Source organism: Athene noctua, chromosome 4, assembly GCF_965140245.1.
Source record: "Athene noctua chromosome 4, bAthNoc1.hap1.1, whole genome shotgun sequence".
Lineage (NCBI taxonomy): Eukaryota > Metazoa > Chordata > Aves > Strigiformes > Strigidae > Athene > Athene noctua.
In genome coordinates, this window is record NC_134040.1 from 86,011,363 (window position 1) to 86,018,071 (window position 6,709).

General features: G+C 62.1%; 1 long non-coding RNA gene across 1 annotated transcript; it reads left to right on the forward strand.

Moving 5' to 3' along the window:
* The first annotated feature begins 1,610 nt into the window (after positions 1-1,610).
* Positions 1,611-4,907, forward strand: LOC141959830 (uncharacterized). The gene is made up of 4 exons (XR_012633510.1): positions 1,611-1,686; positions 2,763-2,879; positions 3,223-3,373; positions 4,720-4,907. It is a non-coding gene; the product is annotated as an uncharacterized LOC141959830 (long non-coding RNA).
* The last annotated feature ends 1,802 nt before the right edge of the window (positions 4,908-6,709 follow it).

Consider the following 6,709-nt stretch of genomic DNA (forward strand, 5'->3'; position numbering starts at 1 on the left):
ATGTTTGCGGCGTGTGTTGGTCCTGGCTGCTTGCAAGGGGACTCTCGGGGTGAAGCGCTAAGGCTTGGACAATAGGGCCAAGCCAGAGTTGACTTGTAGACGAGTCCTGTGTATTTTGTAACTGTTAACCATTGTGCTAACAGGTATTTTACTAAGTGATAACCAACCACCTATTCCGATGTAAAAAGTGGAAGTATTGAAGCCTGAACAACAGGCCCTGAGCCGAAGCTGCTCACTCAGTATGTCATCGTTAGTGAAAGAGGTGTGGAAGACGTAGCTCTCTTGAATGTACATTTATCTTTCTTTGTGTGGGGATAAAATAACCGGGTCGTGGAGACCGTAGTCTGGCCCTGTGGCCTGACGTGAGCCCTTGCACCTAGTCTGCCTGGGTAAGCAGAGGAGCTCCCTTAGCTTCTCCCCTGAGCCCTGGCCAGGCTCCGGGGGAATCTAATGTGAGATTGAAACCAGATATTTCCGCTCCAAACCAAGGTGCCAGCTCTTCTGGCTTGCCGATTTTGGGGTATAGAAGGGTGGACCTGCTCACAGCGACTTTGGAGGCCTCACCTACGGGTGGACGCACCGCGTAGGGTTTCCCACTTGCCGGGAAAGGCTCTGCAAACCCTCGCTGTAACCGGGGCTGCCTGCGGGTCTGGGTGGTGGCAACGGGTGCAGGTGCTGAGGGATCTTTTTTAATCGCTGTTCCCTCTCTCTCAGGCAGTCAGGATTTGATGCGTTACCCTGTATTTTCCTATCTGTGTGAGTGCACTATTCCGTCTTTCCTGACTGCGTGTTTTCCATATTCTTCTGTTATTTAGTTATTTCTAATAAAATACGCCTGCTCCTTTCACTCCGGTGTCTGAGTTGAATTGATATCCCTAATCAGCAAAACGGGGGGAGATGAGGTGGCGCTTTCCAGAGCCGAGGTCGGTGTCGGTTTGGCTTTGGGCTGAGCTGTAGCCGCCGCGGCGCTAGTTCCTGGCAAGGGGACGGACGGGGGAGCTGTCGGGGCCAGAGCTGCCGTAAATATAATCAGACAGCTTGCTCGGGTTCTCCAGCTCCTAGCGTACGCTCCAGAAGAGCGGCTGAACGCGGGCAGAAATGTTCCTGGATTTATCTGGGTTTTTTTAAAAAACTATTTCTGCTATCACCAGGATTTGAAAAACTAAATTGGATAAATGTGAGTTTAGGAAAAATATCTAACAATACGTGTGCTTTTAATAGTTACTGTACTGGTCTCCCAGGGACCGAAGTTACGCTGTTTCGTCCTTAAAACAACTCTGCGCTCCCGTGTCGCGTTGTCACAGGCTTTCCTCCCCCTTCCACCCGTCCAAAGAGCCCTGAGGCTGCTCTGACCGACACTTCGGTCACCCCGCTGAGTTCTGGGTCACAAGGCGAGACTGCGCTGCCCTGCGCTGCGGCCGTGCCGGAGCTCCTCCCTCTCCGGGGGGTTATAAGATTTGGCAGCGTCGGTCCCGTCGGCCCGCGCACCGGAGCGGTCTCGTCCAGCGGCTGCTCCCGCTGGCCGGGGAAGGTTCCCCCGGCGGGGAGAGGCGACCTGCGGCGTGCGCGTGCGCGGCGGCGGCCCCCGGAGTGCGCGTGCGCGGCGGCGGCCCCGCGACCGGAGGACCGGCGGCCCGTAGAGCGCGAGCTCGGAGGAGCGACGGGCACCTCCGGCGTTTATTAACGGTGCTGGTCGCTATAGTTACCGGGGGGGGGGAGCGTGGGCCGGGCCGGAGGAGCCGCAGGGGCGGGCAGGGAGGCTGCAGGCAGCGCCCCCTCCCTGTCCGGGGCCGGTGCTGGAGGAGGAGCCGGTGCGAGCCGAGGCAGGAGCGGGGCCGCGCGGCCGGGCGGCTGCGGGGAAAGGTGCGGCGGGACCGGGGGCGGAGGCCGCTCCGCGTCGGGGCCGGGCGGCGGCGGCGCTGCCCGGAGCCGCGCGGGGCTGCGCTCGGCCGGGCTTCCGGGTGCGCGGGCGGCGCGGCGGGAGCCGTAGTCACGTGCAGGGGGCTTCCGGTCGGCCATGTTGGCTCCCCGGGGCACGCCGGGAGCTGCAGTTTCTGCGCTCTCGGTTCCCCGCAGCCGCGGCGCTGGCGGGCGCGCGCGGCACGGCACAGCCCTCGGTACCGGCGCGGCCCCGCGGCGCGGCCCGAGACGCGGTTTTGTGGCGGTTTCCCGCGGGCTGCCCGCGGCTCCCCGAGACGCGGTGTGCCCCCCGGCCCGGGGGTGCGCATGCGCGGCCGCGGCGTCTCCCGGGAGTGCGCGTGCGCGGCGGAGGTGAGTGTTGGGGCTGCGGCCGGGCCGGGCCGCGGCAATAAGGGTCCCTGCCGCCTCCGTGCCCCCTCCCGAGGCCGCGCTGGGGCCGCGCGTGTCCGTTCCTGCCCCGGGGATGCCGCCGGCTGCGCCCAGCTCGGGCTGGCGTGGGGTGTCTCTGCCCGGCCTGGCGCTCCTCACGGCTCGGGGGCCAGAAGGGACGGGCGGAGCCGAGCCTTCCCGGCCGTGGGCAGCGGGGCGGGAGCCGCCGCGGCTGGAGCTGGAGGGGCCGGAGAAAGGGAAGGAAGGAGAACGTCAAGGGCATGTGGGCAGCAGCCGCCTCGCCCTGCAGGGGGAGAGCGCCTGCCTCTCCGGGTGAGCGAGGAGCCCTCTGCACAGTCCGCAGCGGGCCGGACCCAGGCGCGGAACGGCCGCGGAGCGAGCGAGCGAGCGAGGCTGCGTGTGTCGGAAGCCACGTCTTGTAAGAGCCGAGAGACACCCGCGTATTCTTTTAGGGGGAGGTCAGCCGGGCGAGTGGAGTTTCAGAAGAAGAGGAGGGGCAGGAGGAAGGAAGGAGAAAGAAGCATCTGACCTGTCCAGTTCTCCCGGCAGTGCCGGGAGCGAGAGCCGCGGTGAGTCCCGGGCCCTCGGGGCCCTGTCGCCCCCCTTGTATGTCCCAGTCCCTTCCCGCCCTTCTCTTTCCCATGCTGTGATTTTTTTTTTCTTCTTCTCTAGATCTTTTCTTTCTTTTCTTCTGCCTTGCTCCCCCTTCCTCTCTCACTTTCTCTCTCGTCTTGCTGCTCCCTTTTCTTTTTCTGTCTGCACTTCTGACTGCTTGTTCTGTACCTTTTGCATCACTCCTCAGTCCATTTCTCTCTCGATCCTTCCGTTCTGCTCCTCACTTCTCGGTTTCTCGCTCTTTCCTCTGTCCTACTCCTGCACGTAGTGTGTGATTGAATGAGGTTCTGTGTCTAGCAGGCCTCATCTCGTAAGAGCTGTGAGACACCTACATCTTCTCCTAAGTGGAGGACAGCCAGGCACCTGGAGCTGTAGAAGAGGAAGGGAGAAGGCAAACAGAAGGAGGAGTCTGACCTGTCAAATTCTCACGGCAGCGCGGAGAACTGCAGTAAGTCCCGAGCTCTTGGGCCCCTCTCATCCCTCTTGTGTGGCCTGGTCCCTCCCTGTCTTTCTCCTAGACTCCTCTCTTTCTGGTGCTGCTCAACTTTTTTTGCTCACCCGTATCTTCCGTCTTGCTTGGAGCATCTCCCTGTCCCCGTCTTGTAGGTCTTCCCTTTCTCTGCCCTGTACCCTGCCGCTCTTGTTGCCTTTCTCCATCCCTCTCTGTCCAGCTCCCTGTTCCTATTGATGCCCCTTTCTTCTTCCTGCACCCGCTGCTATTCCCTGCGATCTCCATCTCTCTCTTTCCTGCTCCCTGTCCCCCGTTTTTCATTCCTACCTCCGTCCCTCATAGCCTGTCTGGCCTTTTTCCTCCGTGTCTTTCTCTCTGGCTGACTCCCTTCTGCTGTTTTTCATTTCCTCCCTATCCATCTTGTTGCCCATCGCTCTTTTGTCTTCTCTCTCTCCATGTGTCGCTGTCTGTCTTCCAGTCACTGGTCTTTAATTCCTCCCTCTTCCCTGTAGCTTGCTGCTATTTTTTTTTCCCTGTTCTCCATCATGCTCTGCTGGGTGCCCTGTCCCTGTTTATCAATTCCTCCCTCTGCCCTGCGGTCTGTCTCTTTTCACCATTTAATTTTTGCCTCGCTCTCTCTCTGTCTGGCTCCTTGTGCCAGGTTTGCGAATTCCTTCCTCTGTGCCCCGTACCCCCTGTGATCTTTGCTGCTTTGTGGCCTGTTTCTGGCTGGCGCTCTGTTACTATTCAGTAATTCCTCTCTCGATGCCTTGTAGTCTGTTGCTTTTGTCTTTTCTCCATCTCTCTGTCTCTGTTTCCCCTGTTTTAGAATACACCCCCCCACCCCCACCCCCACCCCCCTTCTTTCTGTATGCATCAGGATTAGTTTTTGGCTCCAGGTCTCTTTTTTTCTGTGTCTCTGTCCCTGTTTCCTAATTCTTCCTTCTCTGCCCTGTCACATGTAGCGATGTGATTTGTTTTGTGTTCCTTCCCATGGTTTGCTGTCCTGACTCCCCATCGCTGTTGCTTTTTCCTCCCTCTGTGCCCTGTTCTCTGGAGCTTTTTGGTCTTTCTTCCATCTTGCTTGGTCTAGCTCCCTGCTCCCCCCCCTTTTTTTTTTCCCCTCCATGTCTGTTGTGCCACCCATCCCAGCTTTTTTTTTGCCTGTTTTCTTCTCTCCCTGCTGCTTTTTTTTCTGCATATCCACGTTGGGTTCCCTGTCCCCATCCTCTCACCGCCCCATTGCTCATCTCTTGTTTTCTCTCTACCCCTGTACTAGTCAGCTAGCTGCCACCTTTCTTCTGTCTTCTTGTGTCCTGCATCTTGCTCCTCATGTTTGGCAGTTTCCAGCTCTGCCCTGCAGCTTGTTGCTCCAGGAACCGACTGACTGTTCCCGGCTGGACTGAGGAGCGTGGCTCCGGGAACAAGCGCCAAGGTGTGCCAGGAGCAGGGGCAGCATTAGGGGCCCTGAGCCCCGGAGCAGACTCACTCCCTTCTGGGACTTGTTCTGTGTGTGACTGAATAAACACTTGCTGGCTGCCGGCTGCCTTTTGTGCTTCCTTTGCCCCAGGTGAGGGGCTGGGAGGGGTGATGATGCTCTGTGGGGGTGGGTGATGGCCTCCAGCTGTGGGCTGGGGCTGGAGGGGCCCCAGGTGTGGGCAGTGAGGCTGATGGCAGCGGCCCCTCCCTGTAAAGGGCTTGCTCCGGGTGGAGGGGCGGGGCGGGGCGGGTGCTGCTGTTAAGAGCAAGGCAGCCGTCGGAGGGGTCGGTGTCAACCAAGGGAGGAGCAGAGCAGTCGCTGAGCATTGCTGGGCCCTGGCTGCACCGAGGGAGAAGGTGAGTGGAGCCGTGCCATCAGCTGGCAGCTCCTGGGGAGGATGGCGGTGCCTGCAGGGTGGCAGTGTTGGAGGTGGTGGCAGGGGCTGCCCCGAGCCGGTGGTGAGGCTTCTGGGTGCACTGGTGGGGGTTCGGAGGGGTGAGCAACGGTGTTGCTGCAGGGTCAGAAAGCAGAGAAAACCGCCTCTCGCAACCCAGCGGGAGCTGTGGTCCTGGCGTGTGGGGTTTCTGGCCAGCCGCGTTGGTTCCCTGGGTCACGCTGGGATGCGGGGTCTTACAGCGCTTGGCGTGCAGGCGGCCGTGCCGCGTTGGCCAGCGCGTGCCAGGAGCTGTAGGTTCTGCAGACTCGGCTGCCAGGCAGCCGCACCGCTCGTGGGCGCCCGTAGTGCGGCGCAGTCCTCGCTACCGCCGCGGCCCTTGTGGCGCAGCACGAGGGATAGTTTTGTTGCCGCTTTCACGTGGATTCCCGGGGGCTTCCAGCTGCTCCCCACCAAGCGTCGTGCCCGTTCCTCGAGAGCGTGTGCGCAGTGACGTGCCGCTCGGCCGCCGCTCGCGCGGGGGGTGGCGCTCGCCTGCGCTAACCGCCGCTGCCTGGCAAACGCCACACGGTGCTGTCGGTGGGCGACACAGAGGTGGCCCCGTGCCCCACGCTGCCGCCCGCCAGCAACGTCAGTGCGATGCTCTGATGCCCGTGGGGGGATGCGGCCACGCTCGGTGCCCCCTCCTGGTAAGGAAATGCTGCCGCCGCCCCACGTCACGCTGCCGGCGGGCGCTCGGTGCGCGAAGGGCAGGACTGCAGCGCCGGCCCCGCACAGGTGTGCGGCACCGCCAGAGCCGCCTTCCTGCTGCCGCAGCGTGAGGCTTGCTGGGCGTGATTCCTGGGGGTGGGCGAGGGCCGAGGCCGCCGGTGAGGCCGGCCAGCCCCTTTGGCAGGTGTGGGGGCCCCTCCTGCCCGCTGGCCACACGGCAGCGGTGGGGCAGGAAGCTTCACACCGCCTGCTGTGTCAGGCCTCGGCTCTCCTGGAGGTGATCCGGGCCGGGGGAGCCCCAGGGAGTTACCCGAGAGCTGGGACAAAGGCAGAGGGGAAGAAGATGGGTGTCCCCCGGGGGTTGGTGCTGGGTGCCTCCCCAGCTTGCCAGAGCTCCCCTTGAGCTGGCACTGGCCTCGCCTGCACCGTGTCCTGGCCCCAGGTCTCGCACCTCACCCTGAAGCCCGTCCCGTAGCCCCAGGTCACCCCCGAGCCCCGCGGGGATGGCGGCAAGCCGGCCCTTGGCGCCTCCGCAGGAGCCCCAGTGGAAGGGGGGCTCCGGCCAGGGGCGATCTACGGTAATAACGGCAGTCGCTTCACCTTCTCCCAGAGGCCTCACCGGGGCCGCGCTTGCCTGTTCCTTCCCTGGGGATGCTGTCGACTGGACCCACTTCAGAACTGTGTGGGGTTCTCTGCCTGCCCTTGTGCTCCTCGCAGCAGAGAGGTGAGAAGGGACAGGCCCCTGGGA